Below are 23,196 nucleotides of genomic sequence, written 5' to 3' on the forward strand. Positions count from 1 at the left end.
GCATTCCAGCGCCTGACTACCCTTTCCGAGAAGTAATATTTCCTAATGTCCAGCCTGAATCTCCCCTGCCGCAGCTTGGAACCATTCCCGCTAGTTCTATCACTGTCTACACGAGAGAAGAGGCCAACCCCCAGCTCACTACAACATCCCTTCAGGAAGTTATAGAGAGCAATAAGGTCTCCCCTGAGCCTCCTCTTCTCTAGGCTGAACAATCCTAGCTCCCTCAGCCACTCCTCATAAGGCCTGTGCTCCAGACCCCTCACCAGCTTCGTAGCCCTCCTCTGAATGTGGTCCAGGGCCTCAATGTCTTTCTTGCAGTGAGGGGCCCAAAACTGAACACAGTACTTGAAAACTGAACACAATACTCAAGGTTCAGGCTGTGATTACCAATTTCCCATACAGCTGACTCTAGAAGTTTGACTTGAAGTTTGTAGAAAACAAAAGAAAACACACAACAAAACTCACAAATAAACAAGTAAATAAAAATCAAATTCTGTGAATTCTGCACCTAAGATCTGGGGGACCAGATGTCTTCTAGAGAGGGTGTTTTAGGTCAAAGGCTTACCTTGTAATGTCTTCATCTCCTCTGAAATTCATATTTTGTAAGGAACAGGGAAAAACAAAGCCATTCTGAAAGAAGAAAACTATGTTTTCTTTAGATAAAGCTTTTAGACTAGAGTGTTAGTAAGTCTGTAGCTTGTTTATGCTTATACATGGATTTTACAGACCAGGACAAGTCAGTCTAGTGTGAAAATGACTGGATGACTTTATATACCTACTCAGAATTGTTATTTTCCTCCTGATTACACCTGATGAAAAGCTTGTAAGTGTTTGCACCACTTTCTAAGCAAACAAGATGAACTAGACAACAGTAGCCTGGAATACTTCACAGGACTTTCTGTTCTGAAGTGATCTTGACAATGATTGCTGCATTTTAATCAGAGATAGGCTTTTGCTTAGAAGGTGGTCCAGTAGGCTATTTCGAAAACTGGAGAGTGAAGTAGAACAGAGGAAGAGATTGAAGTAGATTAGGAAAAACTAAAAAAAAAATAAATTACTTAATCAGTCAAATAATAAACTATCCAAGAATTTTCCTAAAGACATTGACTTCTCTTGCCTGTGCTCAGTCAAGTTAGAGAGCTCTCTTGGTTTCTTGTAGCTTCAAAATAGTTACCTTTATTGTGTTTAACATATATTTTAAATACCATTCACTTACAGGCAAGACATTCCTGTTCTTCTAACAGTTCCTGTACTCAGTTAATTGGTCCTAGCTTCTACCAAACAACAGTGATAAAGGATGAAAAGTTTCTTAAAAGTAACAGGATTAACAACACATATCAAAAGAACTTCCTGTCTACCCTTGGAGGCAAAAAGACACTGTTTCCTCTTTGTCTCACACTCTGGTCTTCCAGGGTTTCACAGTGATAAAGTCTATCAAAGAGTCTGATCAGCTCTTTGGTGACTTGCTCATGGTAACATCTTCCCACACACTTGTCTGTGTGAACTACTACAGAAAATAATAGAATGTACCATAGTTTTCCACAGTATACCCCAAACAAGGAATTGATTCCCTGCCCGGTGCTGTATTTATTCTCCGGCTACAGTATACTATAATATTTTAAGGACTTTACTGAGGTTCAAGGATATTATATATGTTCATATACGGACTTGATATTTCGTTCTGTAGTTGAACTGAAGATGAGGATAACTCTCTTTCCAGTTCCACTGCTCTTTCAAAACTTGATCGCTTTACTGAAATAACCCAAGATTAATGTCATTACAAACTCAGAATGCATTTAAGAAGCAAATCTTAAAGCAAATGTCCCCACAGTCAAAGAAAGTACATATGATAGGGATGTAAGGTTTAATAATATGCAGATGGTAACAAAGAAAATTCAAAAGGTTATTTGTAAAGGGAAACTCACCAATAGCAATGCTTTGGCTAGAAAAGCTGGGACAACCTTCACTGGGGAACAATCTCTGAGAGATGCTGCTTCAGTGGTGATCAGCCCTTAAATGAGTTCTAGAAGGGGTGGAGCTTGACTCTAAATTACTCTCACCTGTGCTCCCACAGCTGACCCAACACTCATCTCAGCTGATTAATCAGAGGTTCAGGCTATGATTATCAATTTTCCATACATAGGGACAAGGATTTAAAAATTGTGTCAAGTATATCTATTTAAAAAAAAAATAAAAATGTTTCAGTGTTTGGTAATTGTCAAAACAAGTCATAAAAAAGCATCAAAAAACCTTTGAATGACTCCATGCATTGTTAAGGAGTTAAAGTTTTGGAACTAAGATATCACAAGAACTTAGTCATATTTAGAGATTGCACTGAAATACAGAAATCATAAGGAAGTAACTGGTTGTTTAGTTTTTCAGTATGGAATTTCTTATTGTTTGTTGTTGTTTTCAATGTCTTCTAATAAGACATGGAAACATAGATATTTGTTTCAACCAGTAGGTCTGTCAGTGAGTGGACTTAGCTATTAAACAACTCCATACGAATATCACCGTAGATTTGTATTTTCACCAATCAGCTTTAGGAGCATAAGTGCTATGTTGCTAACTATGAATAAATCTGAAGAAGCTTGTATAGTATCAATGTAAGTTAATTTTGTAAATACTTTCAGCCAGTTTCCTGTGCTGAGATGAAAGAAATGCTCTTTGACAATTCAAAAAATATTCTTAGAAGGTGTTTCTTTTTCTTGAATGTGACATTTTTGTCAAAAAATAAAGTAAATTTAAATTGCAATTATTTAATTTTGTAGACATGCACTCATTTCTAACTCACAACAGGGGACAAAGAATGCTAAAGAAATATACCTACTTTTTTTAACAAGGTGTGCGTTACACCCCTTCATCACTGCCTTATTCTTCAGTCACATCTACTTTGAAGAAGACAATCGGAGCATTTTCCAGGGTAGCTACACTTAATTTGACTCTACCCTGCTGAGAAAGTTTATTCCAGTAAACCCTCCCACCCAATTCTCCAGAACCAGAAAGTGTGAAAGCATCAAATAAATTCTAAAGCCATTGAAGCAAATATTTCAGTGATTTTTTAAGCTATATCTTTAAATCTTTGTTGTTAACTGTCGATACTTGCATGTGCTTGAGAAAGGAATGGAACAAACTCCAGTGGTTCAGTAAAATGTTTCTGATCCTAAGTTTCAACTCATTTTCCTTCAAAATATATTGGATGTGTCACTGGATAAGCTGTAGGTACACTTTGAAAAGTAAATAAGAGAGCTGCACATTGTCTTATTATCATAAGAACATAAACTCTGCATCTCCTGTAATGTTGAAATAATGCATGACTGTTTGTTACTTTTAACAGCGTTCTTAAAGAAGTATTCCTGTACCACTACTATTAAATACACAGTTAAAAAAATTAAGATTTTCACTGTATAAGGAAAACAGAAGGCAGGGGTAAGGCCACTGGTTTTCGAAGAGAAGAAACCTAACAATGAAGAGTTCTGCATATACCAAATGCCTAACTGCCAATCATGTGATTTTTAAGGTGTCCAGGTCACTAGCAGTTGCTTAGGAATCAAGCTATTTAGTAGCATGGAAAGTGCTTAAATATTTAAAATGTAATTCTATGATTCATATTTTTTAAAACCTTGATGGATGACTATTGGTAAAAATGTTATGCTCTCAAGAAGGGATGTGGAAAGGGTCGTAACATGGTCATCAACCTTTGATGCATCCCAAAAGAGGACATAAAATGGTCTCACACTAGGAGTGATCTGTTGTTGTTGGCTATCCTTGTTTCCAGATGCAACTGAAATGATTCAGGCTTTCAGGAGTGAGAATAAAAACATAAACTGTAAGTTCACTAGTTGTTTGGTGTTTGGTTTTAAAAATTATGAACTACCATGATGTCTGAGATGACACTATTTAGCCTATTTGATAACCTTAAATATTTGTTATCTCAGTGAGAAAAAATACCATGGAAGATATATTATTTTACATGTTTATACATAAATACAAAGCAAAGTAGGACACCACTCTGCCATTCCAGACTCTCTGACACTTCCCATCTACAAGTAATTTGTGGGCAGAAGGGCAGCCAAGAATCTAAAGCAGCAAAATATAACCCATCTTTCCCACTAAACCCCAAACTTCCCTAGAGTACTTTACTTTTCCTGTCTCTACTATGAATAACAAAGAACCTTGTTTTTCACTAATACCTGGTTTCCTTTGGTGTTTGTTTGTTTTTTAACTGAAGTTTTATATTAATATGTTATTGACAAAAGATGCAAAATCAAGAGTGATAAATGGCTCCACCAGTCTACACAATAGATGTGATCTAGGCAGGCCACTAGCAGGCCCAGTTTTAGTTTTTGCACTTCAAAGTGAGCATCTTAAATATCTAGTGTGTGTTCCCCTCCTCTCACCATCCTCCACAAAAAATCTTTTTACTATTTCAGTCTCTTAAGCAAATTTGTCCTGTAAAGACAAAAACAGCTTTGTCACAGCTGAGCCTAATACTCACATTATGGCCGTGCTACACACATCCCAGGAGGTGGTTTTAAATAAGAAGTTTAGTCATTCTTCTGATTTCTCTAGTCAGAGCCTTCCATGAGAGTGGGTAGAAAGAAACTGTATCTGTTTGGAGGGAACCGGCTGGAAGTTGCTAATTAATTTCACAGAAACCAGGCAAGCCAGTATTCAGACTGTCAGCAGCTTTTGATCAGTCTAAGTAGTATTTCAGATAAGATTTAAAGCTGAAAAGGTTTCTTCTGCTATAGTATGGAAGTCTTGCTTCACTGTCCAGTCTATTTCTAAGCAATAGGGTGGCTGTGAGAGTTTACCTGGGAGAAGAAACTTATTTATCTCAATAGAAGTTCTCAATAGAACTGATTTATCTCAGTTAGAAGCTACTACAGACTAGAAATCTTGTTCACAGTATCTCAGGAACCAGAAGAAGCAAGGTTCTCCTTAAGGGTGACTACAAGACTCAAAGATGATAGATGTACTTTTTCAGAAGGATACTTATTCACTGGAACACTCAGTTGCCTTTGTTGGCTCTGATGATAATTAATCTTTGGGTGGGAAACCAGCAGTAAATTAAGTGGTAAAAACCTTAATTCTTGATCTCCTGGTCTTTTACATGTCACCTTGTTTTTTGAGGGATTCTGCAGTGCTCTGCGTTGCATAACTTCTGAAGTCACTTTGTCCAATCTAGATGATGAACTGCAGCAGTAATACATTTCTGGATAGGTCAGTTTTTATTATCAGATACATTGGCATAAACATAGAGAAAACCATCAAATTTTCAAAGGCTTCTTTCTATTTATTTATCAGTATTAGAGAACTGAGCTCAGTGTGACTACCCACACTACAGAATACTAGTTCAGAATACTCAGAACAAACTCTCTTTTTTAAAAAATGAGTGAAATCTAGTTAGAAAAACTACAGTTACAATGGGAACACACTACTCACTTTGATAAAAAGAGTCTATAAATTATGCTTAGTACTTGAAATATTATACTTCAGTCAAAAGAATGAGCACTCAAATGCATTTACTGATTCTCTTAGTAACATTCCTGGGCATTAATGTTAGCAGTAAAGTACAATGTGTTGGAGTTTGCCTTGGAGGCCATATGATGACATATATTTAGCTGGTTTGTCAGATCTGAAGACATCATCAAGGATGTAAAACAAACTACTTTGACATTTTTCATTTGAATCACAGAAAAAAGAAAGCAATCTAAAGTTTGTTGCAGTACAATCCAGTAGACAGCTAAGAACTACATAATAATTCTCTCATTTGCCATTCCTCCCATTAGTGTGCAGGACAGAATTGGAAAGTAAGTTGAATGCATGGATTGGGAAAAAAAATTACTAAGAGAGTAAAGGATGAGAATAATAATTGTAATAATAGTAATTACATATAAATATATACATATATACATAAGGGCTGCTCTGAAAGTATTGCATCCTATTTTGTTGTGCTGGCCTAAGACCAATATAAGGTGGATGCTGGTGGTATGGCAGTAGGAGTTGAACCTTCCCACCTATATGCCATTTGTTGCTGTATAACAGATGATAGCAGAGTGGCATGCAAACAAAACAGAGTCTGACATGGAAGTGTATATGAAGAAAAGTTATGTCATTGAATTCCTCCATGTGAAAGAAGTTGCTTCCATTGACATTCATCAACACTTGCTAAATGATTATGGAGACTAAACAGTTAGCACAGTGAGAAGGTAGCTGGTGATATTTCAGCAGTGGTAACAGGAACACAAAAAATGAATCATATTCTGAACAGCCATGAAGATTTTCATGTTTGTGGCATGCAGACTGCTGTTCCTTACTGGTGAAAGTGCATAACTAATGGCGCTGACTATGTTGAAAGACAGTATTTTGTAGCTGAGAATTTGCTCTACCAAATAGTGTTATTGTGCTCTTTGTAACTTTTGTAGTTTCCATGGAAATATTTATATATTTTTTCAAAGCAAGTGATACAATGCAATTGCTCACCACCCCAGACCCATGCCCAGACAGTCTTTTAGCAGAAGTTGCCCCCCAGCCAGCTCCCCTCAGTTTTATAGATGTTTTTTTAGGTCAGCAGTCCTGGTTCTGTCCTTCCTCAACTCCTTGTGTCCCCACCCAGCCCACTTGCTGGCAGGACAGTACAAGAAACTGGGAAACTGAAAAGTCCTTGGCTCTGAACTGCAGCATCGACTGAAACATTGTTGTGTTATCAACAGTGGTTGTTCAAAAAACATGCCACCAAAACATGGCATCACACCAGACACTACAAAGAAAATCAACTCTGAAACCAGGACAATTATGTATGCACTAAAATCATAGAAACATCTTTTATTGACCACCTCATCTGCCCAGAAAAAAAATTGCCTCTTTCTGTGTAGGGAAGGGGAGCAAGTTTTTTTTCTATGCTAGTTATTCATGTCAGTTCAAGTGCTGAGAAAACAGTAGCTTTGAGACCTTTATTAGCCATCTGTTTTCCCAATAAACAATTGCATTCTCAGGGCTTTCCAGATTTTTTTAATTTTTATTTATTTATTTATTTATTTTTAATTCGTTGATGTGCACTGGATATTTGGAAGGATGGAAGGGAAGCAGGAAGACTTCTTGTTGGGTTACATTTACTGCTGGACTGCATTTGGCTGTGTTGTCTTTTAGTCTTGGTTCTTTCACTGTTGACGTGCTAAATGACAGCTTCCTTTGGGGACCCTTTCTTGCTTTACAGATTTGTGTGCAACACATAGCAGAATCATAGAGAAGACAAAGAGCTACAGTATAAAGTGAAAGAAGCTGCAGAGGTAGTCAGGAAAGTACCGGATGGAGTGAGTGGCTGGAACATCTTTTTTGAGTCACTCAACATCACCAAAACCTGGCCAATCTGGATTCTACCAATCAATTCCTCTACATTGATCCTGTCCCCTGCTGTACTAATCCATTTGCTAGCCCCCAATTCTTCTTGCTATGCTATTTAACCATTGGAAGCAGATACCTTCAAACAAAACTAAGCAGCAGGAATCAACAGCTAAATGAGGTATTTCTCTGTCTATCCCTGTGTCTGCAATCATTCATTTTGCCTCCTGGACAAAGCCAGGTGAAGAATGATCCATCTGCCCAAAGAATATCCTAGGAAAGAAGAGTCACAGCAAGAGACAGCAATGTGGAAACTGATTACATGTCTGTCACAGCCGTGTTTTCTAGCAGGATACAGTGAACTCAAACATGTCCACAAACAAGTGAACAAAGACACAGTCTGGCAACAATAAACACAAGAAACTCCAGTTCATGGCAAGACTACCAGTAACTTGTGCAGGATTAGCATAATTGTTCTTCAAATAGAAAAAAGAAAATTATAGTCAGTGTCATCTAAAATTACTGTTGTTTTCAGGCCTTTCTAACCTTCCTATCACTTTTCTGTGGCTTGCCTATTTGAAGAACACAAAGACCTTAAAATATCAGCCGCAAGTACTTTTTTCATATTAAAAACAAATAGAAATTCTAAAAATTAATCCCATAGCAGCACAAGGCTATGAACTAAGATCTAGTTCAAAGAAGGATCTGCATCTACTAATACAGGCATTTCAGCCAAAATAAACCTTTATTTTCAACAGATGTCACAAGTAGCTTAAACACTCACATGCATCTCTGTTAGAATAAATTTTAGAAATGTTCTCCACTTGACAATACAAATGTAAGTTTTGTGAGAAGATAATTAAGACAATCCTTTGTCTCCCTCAATTTTATGTTACTCTTTGGCCTTTCAGGGATTAATGTATTCAGCAAAAGTGGAGACCTCTACAAACTTTTGTGCCCAGATGAATGCAAAACATGGGACACATCAGCTACACAGTGCCAGATAATATTTGGTGGTCCAGATGAGTAAAGCAATGTGATGGAGCCAGACTAATGATTTTGGTGTGTTAACATTTTTTATTTGGTTTTCATTATTATTACTGTTCTGACTTCAAAAGTACCTTTAAAGAATGCACAATGGACATGGGTTTCATGGAGGAGACAGTTACCTAAAAAATGTAGTGCCCTACTGAATAATCAGATTAATAAAAGAGTAGAAAAAAACCAAACATTTCAGCCCTTCTGCAGTCTGGGATTCATGGAAGATTCACTTACAGTCTCAGTCTTTAGCACTTTGTGTTCTTGTGGTAATCTTAAGCAAAATTGACAGCAGTTCTCCACAGGCCATCATGGCTGCTTGAAATTAAAAATAGTAAAACTAAACATAGCATATCCACAAAACAAACAAACAAACAAACAAACAAACCTCAAAACTTAGAAAAGCCTGAAGAAGTAGGCTTAAAACATTTAAAAAACAGCTCCAAAATATATTTTCTGTAAATCTAAAGTTCAGACACAAGAAACTTTTCTTGCTGGAAAGAGGGAGCAAGTAGAGAACCTGGGAAAAAAAAATCATAGAATAGAGAGATGGAACATAATTCAGCTATATTAAATAAGAGTACCCAAGACTTTCTGTTTATTTTAAACTGCCCTACTAGTCCTGAACCTTCCCTTCCACTGTAGGAATCTTGCTGTTTCACTGCAGATTTGAAGGTGTTAGCACCTGTTCGCCACAGGAGGATGAAAAAGGAGATGAAGATCTCATTTAGACATAAAAGACACGAAGAAAGCTGAAAGTAAGATAAAAAACAAAAACAAAAACAAAAACAAAAACAAAAACAAAAACAAAAAAAAACCAACCCTGACTACTGTGAGGGGAAGTAATAATATCAGACAGGATGATTGGAACTACACGGTTTGAACGGCATGGACTTTGTCATCAATTTTAATCATGTATAGGGAGATAAGAGGATGGATTTCAGAAAGAATCTAAATTAAAAAAAAAAAACCCACAGATTTAGAACTGAATGAAAACCTCCAACCCATCTTTGGGATGAGATGACTGGAAAAAATAAACATTAATGGAAAACTTAGAATGAAGGACTTTAGGGAAAAGAGGTGGTTGTCATCTATCCAAAATGTCTATCGAGTATTTTGAAAATACAAGTTTCAGAGTCCCCAAGCAAGACTTCCAAGCCTCTAGGCTGGCCCAAGCCACATGAATGTTAGGGAAGTGTACAAAACCACTGCTTTCCTTTGGCCCATTCACCTAGAGTTGTTAGAGTTTCCTGACTAGAGAAAAAGAATCTGCTACAGGGAATTCAGGACAAATAGCTGTCTGGAACTACTATCATTTTTTTTTTCCTTTTTTTTTTCTTTTCTTTTTTTTTTTTTTTTTTCCCCTTAAAGCTGTAATGATGCCCAGTTCATCAAAAAATAACCAAAGCATTTTAATCAACAGCATTGGATTTCACTGAAGCACAAAAGCCAACAGAAAAACATAGTACTTATTAGAAATGCTTCACAATAATTAGACTTTTCCCCATGATAATAACAAGGAAATTAACATTTAAATATACTTTTTGCTCATAAAATATCATCTATCAATCACTCTTCCTGTTTTGTACTTTTGCCTTGCAGAGGTATGAGTCTTACTCTTCACAAATATGACACAGGGTATAAAAGAGGAGAGAGAAGATAGACCGCAAGGAAACAAAATATCAAAATCTATGTTTTTACTGAATATACATATTTGCAGAAAGATTTTTGCACTAATGCAGTATTTAAGGAGACAGAGCAGGAGTCATGAACATTAAGCTTGTTCATAAATTACCATAAGCAAAGCAGTCCATCTTGATAAATCCATTTTCTTCAATACAGTTTTTACAGCATTCATTTCTCCACTCATCCAAAGTTTAGTGAAAACAGACAATAAAAGTGTTTATCTACACTTTGACACTGCTTTTTTGTTTAGTTTTTCATTACTGATTTTTTTTTTCTATTTATTTTTTTTTGGATGGATAAGTTGTCTGGATTTTTCCTGTCTCCCATTCCTTGTCCTATACTATATGCCCCATCTCCAAAGCTTTCACCTTTTCCCATTTCTTTAGCAACCTTCCCTTCCATCTCCCATGGCTTTTCAACTTTTTCTTGCCTTCCTGAGAGTACACGTCTCCTCCAGCTTGTGCTTCAGGCAGCACAGAAGGTACTTGGGAAATATTCTCCCAGACCCTCTACCACAAAGTGTTAAACCTAATACTTGGGCAACACTTCAATTTCAAATGTAAAATTCTGTGTCATTCTGTCCACTTTTGCCAGAGTTCCTGAAAGAAAAAGTTTGTTCAGAAGACAAGAGGCAGCATATGGAAGCTTTTGGTTTCTTGCTGGGAACGCATAAACTAGGTCTGAAACAGGAAGTTGCAGAAATGTGGCATCATGTTCTCTGTGAAAATCTTATGTTTGCTGAAGAGAAAGTAAAGAAATTGCCAAGAGCTCCCCACTGCCTATTGATACACAGTCAAACTTTTCACCCTCGCAGTTCTACCACACCTTACTTTAAATCCCAGCTCAGATTATTTTTATTTTTATAAAAATAGCTCATGATTTTGTTGGGTCTACAGCTCACAGAGATTGTGTTGCCACTAAAAACACATAGCTAAACACAAGTGGGTAGAATTCAAAAGACTCAAGCAGATATATTTATTTGTAATTTATTAAAAATCTCTCAATACAGATAAAAGTTCCTGACTTAATACTTTTTTATTGTTTCACCTGTTATACAGCAGGAATTGCAATGGGGTTATCTAATCTGGCTGTATCTGTTTGAAGTGTCTGAGGATACTGTGATGAAATACAAAACTAAGAAGCCACCCACAGTAATATCTCCCAGCTGCCCTCTGAAATTTGAGGCTCCCTGCATGAACTGTGGGCTCTGGGACCTATACAAGTCACAAGCAAGTTGCTTCCCTTGCACACATACATTTGCTTTCTGTGATCAAAGAAGGAGGCACAGATATGTTCTGCCAGAAGTCCTTACTCCATGCTCTCCAAAACGGTCATTTGAAGCCCTTGCTACATTTCTACTCATATTTAGTTTTGGATATTCTAACAAATTTTTTTGGTATTCCCTGCACTGTGAACTTGCTTCTAGATCCGATCATTTGGAGGCCAGAGGAAACAAGTTCAAATATGGTAAAGGAAACCTCTGTGCTATTCCCAGTTGTTCCATAAGGCACATGCAACAAACAGTTCCACCCAAGTAGCTGGCCTTATTTGGAGGACTTTTCTAATTATCCTGTGTTATGTTCTCATTTCTTTCTTTCAAGCTTTCTTGTTAAGTCAGTTCCATGTTTTTAAAAGGTCCTTCCTTTGTGTCTTTTTTGCTTTTCTAAGATATTAGGAAACTCCATTTTTGCCTTTTCATTATCTCCATTAGCAAAACATCTGCTGTAGTTTTCCTAAAGCTAAAGTACTTAGAATGTGATATATTACATATGGTAGTTGATTCCTATTTTTAATATGATATTAAAAGGTGCTGCACACAGCAGTTTTATTTTGTGAATTATGGCTGTGTAGAAAAAAGATTAATATTTCATTTCGTAGTGACCATTTCGTATCTGTCACACCAAAACCATCACTGCCTGCAGGACATGTCTGAAGACTGTGTACTATTTTCATTTCCTAGTTACAAGTGCCAGCTGACACCTAGTAGCTGATCTTGTGGCTTGCCGAATATTACTGGCTTTGTTTGAAGAAGAATCTTCCCAGCGGTGAAGAGTAATTCTCCATTATAGCAAGGAAACTTCAGCAACCAAAGTCATAAGGTCTTGTTCCACTAAGAAATAAAAATCATTGGTGGAGTTCCATGTTACATAGCTCATTCAAGCAGTGCAAGGTTTTTGTTTAACAGATAGTAACCCTCTTTTCCTTTTGCACTGAACCTATAAATTCTTACTTTAGACATCTTAGTATCACATAAAATCATTTAAAACTATAGCATACTTTTTTCTTTTAATACAATAAAGTCTCCAATAAACTTTTGAACCTTTTAACTTTTTTCAACTAAATATCTATGTTAACAGGAAAAATAAAGTTTCTAAATAAAGTCTTCCTCTAGGATGGCATTTTTGTCTAGCCAAATAAAACTAACCAAAACTTTTGTTTCTCTAGAAATTTAGCTTCCCAAGAAAAATACACCTGCAGCTATCAGAAGCTGTGCTTGAGCACGCAGGCTTTCTTTTTCATGAACAGCATTAGAGGGCACTTCTGTATTGTGGTCAGCTTCAGCCAAAGAAAGGGACAAGACTGATCGTACTGCTTGGATTGTTTTTGAATTCAATGACAACTTGAAATCTGTTCCAGCCTCATTCAGATTATTATTCAGATCACTGTGCAGGCAGCATCTTAAGTCTTGTTAAAGCTGCTCCTAGAAGTGCTGTGGGGGAAGGTGGGCACATGTACTTTCTGCAGAGGTCAGCAGCCTGGGTGGTGGGCCTGGAGCATGGGCTTCCCTCCCACCCCACATTCCTGCATCCCGTTACCCAGACAACCCAGCCCCAGTGAGCTCTCACCCAGGTCTGGGGTTCTGGATCAAAGGGGGCTGTGAGAGCTTTATTGCAGAATGTGAAAGGAAGATGCTATAGTTTTGACAGTTCTATTGATTTTGTTTTGAGTCTCTCTTCATTTAGTGCTCTTGCAATTTCAGCTGACAAAAACATGTGGTTATTCTATGATCTCTGTTTTCTCTGAAAGAAAAACAAACAGCTTTCCAACCTGACTGATTACAGAAGAAGGCTTGAAAAGGAGATCTAAAACCTTGAATATCAGAAGGTCATTGGGAGGTAAAAACTGAATATTTATTTACTTATTTATTCTAGAAATGCCATGACTTTGAAACTAATTTTCTTATTTTGAGGGTTCTGACTCACATTTTATGAAAGTTTCAGGTTAGAAATGCTGACATAAGCAAACAAAAACTATCATTAAAAAGATCTAGTTTATCCAAAAACCTTTGTGAAAATATTTCAGTATGTGATTTTCTTCAATTATAGAATCACAAAATATCCTAGTTGGAAGGGGCCCACAAAGTTCATCAAGTCCAACTCCTAATGACATGTTGTCTTCAAAAGTTACCTAACATTATCATCAGAGGGGGTTCACCAGGTGTGTTTTCTTATTTTCTGTTCTCCATGGCCTGACCATGTTGAGCTCCTGATCCCAGAACACCACTGAAACAAGTTTACAATTTATCCTATACCCTTTTTCCCCGTTAGGAGGAGGGTTTTCACAATACGCTTTAAGAGGAATCTTCCATGTTTGATACTTTGAACCACCCCCTTCTCACTTTTAACAACAGGGGGAGGTTTTAGGAAAGACCAGTCTCACCTTGGGCAGAAGGAAGTGAAAAAAGAGCAACAGAAGGGCATTTTGAAGACATGGGTCAATCTGGACTAAGTGACTATGATTTCCCCACAGAAAACTCAAAGTTTTGACCTAAATTTATTTTGTTCAGTTCAATCCAAAAGTACACATCTTTTTTTTTTTTTTTTTTTCCCTGGAAATAATTTGGTCATTATTCAAGCCGCACTAAATTCTCAGCCTTCTTTCCAGCTCTGCAGGTACATCTAGTAATCAGGATCCCTCAAAGACTCCCAGATAGGCTGTTTACTTGTGTAATATTTCATTGGCTGTTGGAGGGCTGCATTTCACCTTGCATCACTTGTGTCACAGCCATTCCATAAACAGAATACAACTTGCTATAATGACTAGCGGGATCTGGGACTTTTCCTGGACAAATTATCTTGGTGTTCACATTCACCCACACTTATTAGCACCAGAGGGACTGGCTTTGGACATACTTAGAAGTGAAAATCAGCCTTGTCATTGTGTTGTTCAGGCTGAGTGGCACAATACATGTGCTTCTGTGGGAGCATGAACATTTGTGTATCTGTTCATCTCTCTCTCCTATTCAGAAGCCTGCCTGCCCCTTGTATTCAAGTTTCAGCTATCTGATTCATGCAGTAAAAAGCCTTCCCACAGAAAACATACTGGCTGAACCACCTTGTTTTTCCTAGAGCAGTGCAAACAGATATTGAAAGGGAAATTTTAGGCAGATTGTGCCTGGTAAGGAAAGATTGCTAAATAAATATGTGATGTTAATTACTGTTTGCCTATTTCAAGTGAGCACTTCAAAGTGCTCTGCGAACCATTAATTAAACTGGAATTTAATACCATGAGGTAGTTAAATATTATTAACTACCTTTTTTTCAGGTGGGAGACTATGACAAGGAAGGTGAAGTATCCTGCATTAAGTCTGACAGCAGCAGACCTGTGAGCCAAACCTCCAGGTCTAATCTCACTAGCTCTTGTCCTGTTAGACCTTTGTAGTGTGAAAAGATGTGGTTGCTTCAAGAAGTGTGGTGAGAGGATGTGAGAATTTGAAGGTTAGGTCTGGAAACCATGTAGAGGGTCCCCCTCTTGACATAAGAGGGACCAGCAGAAGTTGTTACCTGGGCTGTACCATAAATATGGCACTGTGTCCCATGTCCCACACTCTTTGGAGCAACACTTGAAAGACAGCAGCCTCTGTGGTTAATTACAGCTGTGGTTCTGGTCTGTTGCTAACATCTGTGGAGAGAGATTTCATAAATAAGCCTGACCTTAAAGTCAGCTCTGCACTTCTGGAAAATTTTTTGGTTTATCATTTCTCTGAAGTTGCTTTACCCATTTAAGGTGTCTCACACAGCTTTTGTCATCCTGCATTGTTAGACTCTCCTTTTTAGTAAGCTGCTGTGTTAAAGTGTCTTGGCTGAACCTTTCACTGTGCTCCAGGAGCTGAGCCTCCCATACCATGTATGCTAGCTAGAGTCACAGCTGGAGGAGGAGTCATCTGAAGCTGAAAGATGGCTCTTTGAAAGGAGGTGCTGAGCATCGTTTTCCAAAAGTGGGACACAGGTACTGAGAATATTTTACCAGCTCCTCATAAGATTAATGTTTTATTATCTGTTCTTGACTCCTGCTGGAGACAGTATATCTCCTATTAGATACCAGGCCTGTCTCTACATTCTCCTATCCTTCTAGCTGATCTTCTTCCTTTGTTTAATCACCTTAGGCCTGTTATCAATGGAAATTCTAAATCAGTGAAAGAATAAGAGTGAAGAAAGACTCAGAGTTTAGAAAACCTGAAGAAAATGGTGAAAGGGAATAGAACTGTGCCACAGGGCTCATGTCTGACACTGGTAAGGAAAGAAATGAAGGGTGGAATTAGGGCTAACTGGGGAGGCAACTGACAAAGCATTCAAGCTTATACGGTTATTTTTTGGGATGGACATTTACAGAAAAGACAAGTACAAAAACCAGGGGATGACTTCCTTTTTCAGCAATCTGGCTTTTCCTCTCTTAGCACAGCTTACACCATTTTATAAGATACTACCTTTCACTGCTTTTGAAATACATCTAATCGTTCCTGCATCTATTTCGCCACCTACTTGGCATGAACTTTGTGAGGTCAGTTCCTTTGTGTGGCAAGCTTGTGAGGCAGTAGTGCAGGTGGCTTTTTAGCAGGCTCAGCTGGTGGCAGGAACTGTGCCCAGACACCTAGTAGGTGATCTGTTTCTGTGTCTTGGGGGCTGAACTACCTCAGCTCCCTGCCAACAGAAGGCAAGGTGATTTTTCTTGCACGTAGAAGCTCTCAGGCTCTTAAATAAAGTGGTTCTAAATGCCTTTCAAATTCTGCTCCATACTGTATATGCATGCAGGTGAAACCGTGTATTTTTATACACATTTTTACTTTGGTGTATACATCTACTTATACCTCATTCTTATATGTGAGCAGGCAGGATATATGGCAGATGTACAGAGGCACTGAGCCACTAGATGGGGCTGCAGGAGGAAAAAGATAGAAGTGGTTTGGAATACAGGCAATTCATCATGATAAAGACAAGTTGTGTGTTCAGTATCCTGGCCTGTGTGGAATCTTTACTGAAAAGATTGACCATAATAGCAGCGTGCATCACCTGTAGCCTCACCATGGGAAGGGAAGCAAACATGCTTTCCAAGCCAAGATGCAGAGTATTTTACCAGGAAAAAAAACATTGTATCCTTTCTATTGTAAACTCTGGGTGAATGTGCTTATTATACATTCAGACCATGAGGCAGATGGTAAGAAACCACACGTTTGTGGATTATCCCACTTTTTCCACATTTGACTGCTCAAAACCACTTTTGGTGCCCGTGGTTTAACCTCTGTTTCCCTAACTCCTGTTTATGAGTTGAGTGGTCACATGTCATCATGATGAGTGGGAAAGCGTGTGCAGGGAACAAGAAGGTAAAAGTAGTTCTATATGGTGAGAGATCTGACTATGTTGAAGCATTAAAAAAATACAGAACGAGGAAAAGGCAAGAGTAAACATTTCAAAGAGACTGAGATTCTAAGACAATTTGACCTCTTTTGGGGGAAACTTTTCTGTATGTGAAAGGGAAACCTTGCGATTTTTGGTGTTTATATCAGACGTATTTACCTTCCTTTGCTTCATAGAAGACCGAGAGATTTCAGTCAGGGTACAGGAGGCCCCTGAGTGAAACTGCCAACTTCTGAAACTGCTGATTACAGTGAAAAAAATGCAAATAAATTTTCTTTAGAGAGTATTAAGTCTGTCCACAACAGCATTAAGAAGTGAAATGGGACTAAGTACGTAGTTCTAGTTTGGTGAGACAATTCATCCAGCAAAGTCAGAGCCCGTATGCTTTGGAAAAATGTGAACAAAGCATAACTTATGTCCTTTATTCAAAGTGAGTATCAGAGATAAAATCTGTTACAGTATTATGTAACAAATTAAATATCACAAAATTATGGAACAAAAAATGAGAAATGATCCTTCACATTCCAGGTTTTGAATGAAAATTAAACAACACGGACAAAAACCCATTGTTGCCCAATGTGGATACAGAAGTTATTAATTCAGGTATTTTTGTTTATAAAGATCAAACAAGGAAGGATGAATGGGAATTTAACTTTAAAGTATACTTCTACAGTTTTACCTTTCATAGGTGCCGTGTTTAAGTCTTTCATAAATGAAAGGATGTTTTACCCAATGAGACTGTGGTATCAACATATATATTTAATTATACAGCATGAAGTTCTGTAAGCCAAGATCTCTAGTTCCTTGGACTCTTTTGAAAATTAGGGGTCTCTGAGAGTTTTCTAATAGAGCTCCCAAAATGGAATATATTTACGGATATTTAGGCTGAAGTTTTGAGGGCCAGTCCCAGAAGTCCCTAAGCCACTCCCAGAAAAAAAGTTTCACTGATTAATTCAAACTGGCATTTATACTGACCTTTATTAGTGGTTCTTAGGATTTCAGACTTGAGAGTTTTCAGAAGACAGACTAAGAAACCTGCATATCACTCAAAAGCACTTAGCTCTGCCTTCAGGTGAAGAAGAGGATCTTTGATGATGTGTCAGACAATGCATATAAACTGGGTTGAAATTCCAGCTTCACTTTGCTATTAGAAAATCTAAAGCCAGTTGTTTTAGGAACATACTCAGTATATTTAATCAACTCTTAGACTTCAATGAATGATGGGTTGTACATATTCTCATAAATTAATTTATTCATAATCACAACTCAGAAAAAAAAGAAATGTAACACATTGTCATTTCAGAAATGGAAACAGAATGGATAGGACTGTAGGAGGGACAATACAGAATGACAGACATAGGTCAGGACTACCCGGGTGGCAACACCAAGGCTGCTTTACTCCTTTAAAAGAGGATTGGATTCCTCATAGAATGTCTGAAACTTTCTTTGAGTCAGGTTTAAACCTGCACATTGTACAAAAACACTTTCTATCCCACTAGACATCCTATCATAGACCTGTTCTATATACTGTAAAGCTGATGGTGGGTGGTTTTCAGTTAACTTCCTCCCCGCACACACTTACTGCCCTTTTCTGCCAAGTTAGAGAGATGAAAAATCATATATACTTGCATTTACCAAGTGATCTCCAAAGCAACTTAATGCTGGTTCAAGTCTTCCTTGTTTTATAAATCTGATTTGTTCTGTAGATTGTTTACCTACCACTTCTAGTGTGTCTCCAATAAATTAAAATCTGCTGAAGTGGTAAAATATACAAAAGATATAGTGAATGGTCTGCAGGCTGTACAGTGGAACCATTATACTAAGAGGAAGTAGGAAAGGCAATCATAAAATTTTGAAAAATTATGCAATAATTTTGTAGTTATTGCCCATCTGTACACATTACAATGATCTACTTCACAGATATATAAATAGATCTGGCAAGTAAAAGATGTGCTATTTGCCTCCAGTCATGGCACCAGGCTTCATCAAATGAAATTCAATTAAGGACTTTAGAAAAAGTGTTATTAGCATTGATCAACATAAGGAATCTAATCACCTCTCTTTCTCACCCTCTCTCTTCACCATGCTTGCGCTCACCCCCGTTCAGGACAGTTTTGGAAGAAAGATGACAAAATTTAATAGCTTCATTTTCGAGGCAACTCTGATACATTGCATGACTTCATTCTCAGGAGGCAAAAAGTCCCATAAATCACACCTACTGAGTGTGCCCATTAGCGCTCCAGTCTGACAACTTTATGCCTAATACTCTCCAAACAAGGACCACACATAACTGAGACTTTAAAATTGCCTGTGACTCACAGTGGCTTTTATAACATGCACTCAGCTCAAAAAGACTTAACTTATATGGTTTTTAATCATGTTTAGGCATAGAATACCTCTCTAATTTCAGACAGCATATATTAAAAGGACAAAAAAGCAGGACATGTTCAGCAGAGCACTTTCCCTTGCAGTTCCCACAGAGAAAAATGTCAGTATAATGGAAAAGCAATTGTTTCATTTTGTAAAGAAAGTGAATCCTTGTAAGTGTGTCTCTGTATCACCATGTGTTCTCTGTATCACCATGGGGTGGGATAAAGGGGTAGGAAGTGATTTGTTTCTGGGTTAGATGTATATCTGCACAAATGCAAGGGAGCTGCTAAAGCTGCACTATTTTCTTGATTCTGCCTACAAAAATGTTTACACTATCAGGCCCTTGAGCACTCACTGTAACAATCCCACTTGTGTCAAATATGAACATATGCATAATCACACTGACAAGATAGAGTGGAGCGCTAGCAGCAGTGAAACCCATTTCAAGAGCTGACTGATGTTCTTCACGGAGTCAGATAACCAGCTGGTATTAAGTTATGTATATTCAAAAATATCCTAGACTATCTGCCCCATGGAGACTGGAGCCTTAGATGCAGAGGCTGCCACTGCAGGCTTCTGCATGAACAATGGATGCAGAAGGGGCTTGGCAGTGGATCCGAATATTTTCAAGTGCTTTAGACCAGGGGTCCTATTGCTTGCCTCCAACAGTGTGACACGCATCACTACATTTGACTGAGAATCAGTTATTCCTTCACACAATAGCTTTTTTCTCCTGCTCTCCCTACGGCTACAAACGCAACGGAGGGAGTAAATCTTACACACTGTCTAATGAACTTTCCTGCATTTAGAAGGCAAAACCAAGGGGGTTTATATAATCAGGCTGACAGGCAAACTAACTGAAATTACAATGGTACATTAGAATACATTCCTTAAGCATTCAAACCGCAATGAAAAAAATCCCCTCCACAAAACTAAGGGGGGCTAAATAAAATTCACAAAAGCTGAGAAGTACGGTAAGGTCTGACTGAAAGCCTGTCCTTATTTCACCCCTGAGGAAAAGACACGAATCAATATATAGAGCAATGTACAGACAACACTGGCTACTTTTCCGTGGGCCCCATGTGAGCAGCAGAAATGTTAAGCCTCACAAGCCAAACACGAGGCTTGTGAGTGTATAATTTCTCCTGTTCCCAGATAGGTTAGCCTCTACTTTACATGCTTGCAGGGCATCACTTCCTTCAGCTCAGGACCTTCAGTGGCACAAGCACCAGTCTTGGTTCTACTTTTCAATATTACAAGGTTTAAGATAGCAACTGCCACACTTTTCACTCTGCTTACACTTGCCCTCACATAAAAAGTCTTCATTACATCAACAATCCCAAAACAAGAGAAAAAAGTACAGTAAGTAGAACAGTTCTGGATGCCCAGTTTCCCAAGGATTAATAGAATCATAGAATCACAGGATGGTTTGAGTTGGAAGAGACCCTTAAGATTATCTAGTTCCAACCCCTCTGTCATAGGCAGGGACATCTCCCTCTAAACCAGGTTTCTCAAAGTCCCATCCAGCCTGGATTTGAATGCTTCTAGGAAAGGTGCATTCACAGCCTCACTGGGCAACTTGACCCAGTGTCTCACCACCCTCATAGGAAAGAATTTCCTCCTAATATCTTGCTTAAATTTGCCCTCTTCCATTTTAAAGCCATTTCTCCTCATGCTGTCGCTACCTGCCCTTCTAAAAAGTTCCTCTCCAGTTCACCTGTAGGTCCTCTTCAGGCTGCTATAAGGTTTCCTTGGAGCTTTCTCTTCTCCAGGCTGAAGAGCCACAACTCTCTCAGCCTGCACTCAAAGGGGAAGTGCTCTATCCCTCTGATCATTTTCATGGCCCTCCTCTGGACCTGCTCCAACAACTCCACATCCTTCTTGTGCTGGGTGCTCCTGAACTGGACGCAGTACTCCAGGTGGGGTCTCATGAGAGCAGAGTAGAGGGGCAGAATCACCTCCCTCAACCTACTGGTCACACTTTTCTTGAGGCAACCCAGGATACAGTTGGCCTTCTGGGCTGCAAGCGGACACTGCTGTCTCATGTTGAATCTTTCATCAACCAACACATTCAAATCCATCTCCTCAGGGCTGCTCTCCAGCCGTGCTCAGCTTAATCTGCATCTGTACTTTGGATTACCCCCACTCAGGTACAGGACCTTGCACTTAGCCTTGTTAAACTTCAGGAGACTGGCATGGGCCCACCTCTCAAGCCTGTCCAGGTCCCTCTGGTTAGCATCCCTTCACTCTAGCACGTCAAATGCACCGCTCAGCTTGGTTGTCATGTGAAAACTTGGTAAGGAAGCACTTGATCCCACTGTCCATGTTGCCTACAAAAATGTTAAATAACACCAGTCCCGTCACCAGTCCTGGAGGAACACCACTCATCACTAGTCTCCACCAGTTGACTGCAACTCTATGACCATCCAGCCAATTCCTAAACCACTAAATGGCCCATCCATTAAATCCATTTTTCTTCAGTTTGGTTCTCAGGATGTGATGTGGGACAGTGTCAAATGCTTTGTACAAGTCCAGGTAGATGGTGTCAATTGCTCTTACTTTATCCAGTGACACTGTAGCTTCATTATAAAAGGCTACCAAGTTTGTCAGGAGTGACTGACTCTTGGTCAAGCCATGTTCGTTACCACCAATCACCTCGTCTTTATTTTCCATGTGCCTTAGTAGGACCTTCAGGAAGATCTGCTCCATGATCTTGACAGGAACAGAAGTGAGACTGACTGGCCTGTAGTTCCCTGGATCTTCTTTTTTTCCCTTCTTGAAAATGGGGGTTGTGTTTCCCCTTTTCCTGTCAGTGGGAACTTCAGCAGACTGCCATAGCTTTTCAAATATGATGGATAGCTGCTTTGCAAATTCACCCACCATGTCTCTCAGAACCCACAAATGGATCTCATTGAATCCCATGGACTTGTGCACCATCAGGTTCTGTAGATGGTCTTGAACCTGATCTTCATTTAAATTAGGCAGATCTTCCTTCTCCAAGTTCTTACCATTTCTATCTGCAACTTGGGTGGTGCAGATAGATCCCTTGCCAAGAGTTATGCAAAGAAGTCCTTGAACACCTCAGCCTCATCCACATCCCTGATGACCAGGTCTCTGGTTTCCTTCCAGAGAGGGCCCACATCCTCCCTGACCTTCTTTTTATCACTAACATACCTGTAGAATGTCTTCTTCTTGTTCTCCCTTAAGTCCCTGGCTAGATTTAATTCTATCTGGGTTTTAGTTTTCCTTTCCTGATCCCTGGCTGCTCAGACAGCTTCTCTGTAACCCTCACAAGTAACTCATTCCTAAATCCACTCCCTATAGACGTTCTTTTTGTGCAGTGTACAGTTTTATGATTCAGTGTTCCAAATGATCTAGGCTCAAATATATACCTTAAATCATCGTTAAAAATCTTATAGCCTGTCTAAGCTGATCTTGACTCCTTATCCCCTCCCTAGTTACTACTATTTAAGACACTTCTACTGGAAGTTAGCTTCTGAGCCTCAAAAGCTGATTAGCAGTACTGGAATGTATTTTTTTCTATAGTGCTATTTTCTGGAGGGGAAAAAACTTGCTATAAAAATGGGAGCAGCTACAAAATCTTGCAGATTTTGAAGATGGGAAATAACAGTTTCTTTGTAAAAAAATAAACAGACTAAATTTGAAAAGCAATGCTTCACATTCTTTATGGGTTGGCATGAGCCTACAGGCTGATGGTTTGGGACACTAAAGCTATGAGACAGGAAACACAAACCAAATTTCTGACACTGTAGCATAATGGCAAGTGCTATTCAAATATTCCATCTGCTTTTTTTTTTTTTTTTTTTTTTTAAATGAGTACATGTAAAATACTCTTTTATCCCCATCAATGCAAGAAAAGGTATTGTTTAGCTGTTAGATAACAGACATGGGCAATGGTAAGAGATTATTCTTTTATGCCATTGCCTCAAAGCTTGCTGAGGAACAAGTCCAAGCAAGTCCTAGTCAAGGGTTGAGAAATCCTTTGTCTGAGGGACAGAGATGGACAAGGCCAGGGGCAATGAGAGAGAGATAAACTGCAGATGAATGGCTGGAAAGCAGACTTTTGTGTGGGCTTATTTCAAGGAAGATGGCTATCTCA

General features: G+C 38.6%; 1 pseudogene; it reads right to left on the bottom strand.

The window, feature by feature from the left end:
• Nucleotides 1-138: 138 nt before the first annotated feature.
• Nucleotides 139-21,785, bottom strand: LOC146762485 (uncharacterized; annotated as a pseudogene).
• Nucleotides 21,786-23,196: the final 1,411 nt, after the last annotated feature.

The sequence above is a fragment of the Coturnix japonica genome, chromosome 1, assembly GCF_054131305.1.
Source record: "Coturnix japonica strain WE chromosome 1, WE-NBRP24, whole genome shotgun sequence".
NCBI lineage: Eukaryota > Metazoa > Chordata > Aves > Galliformes > Phasianidae > Coturnix > Coturnix japonica.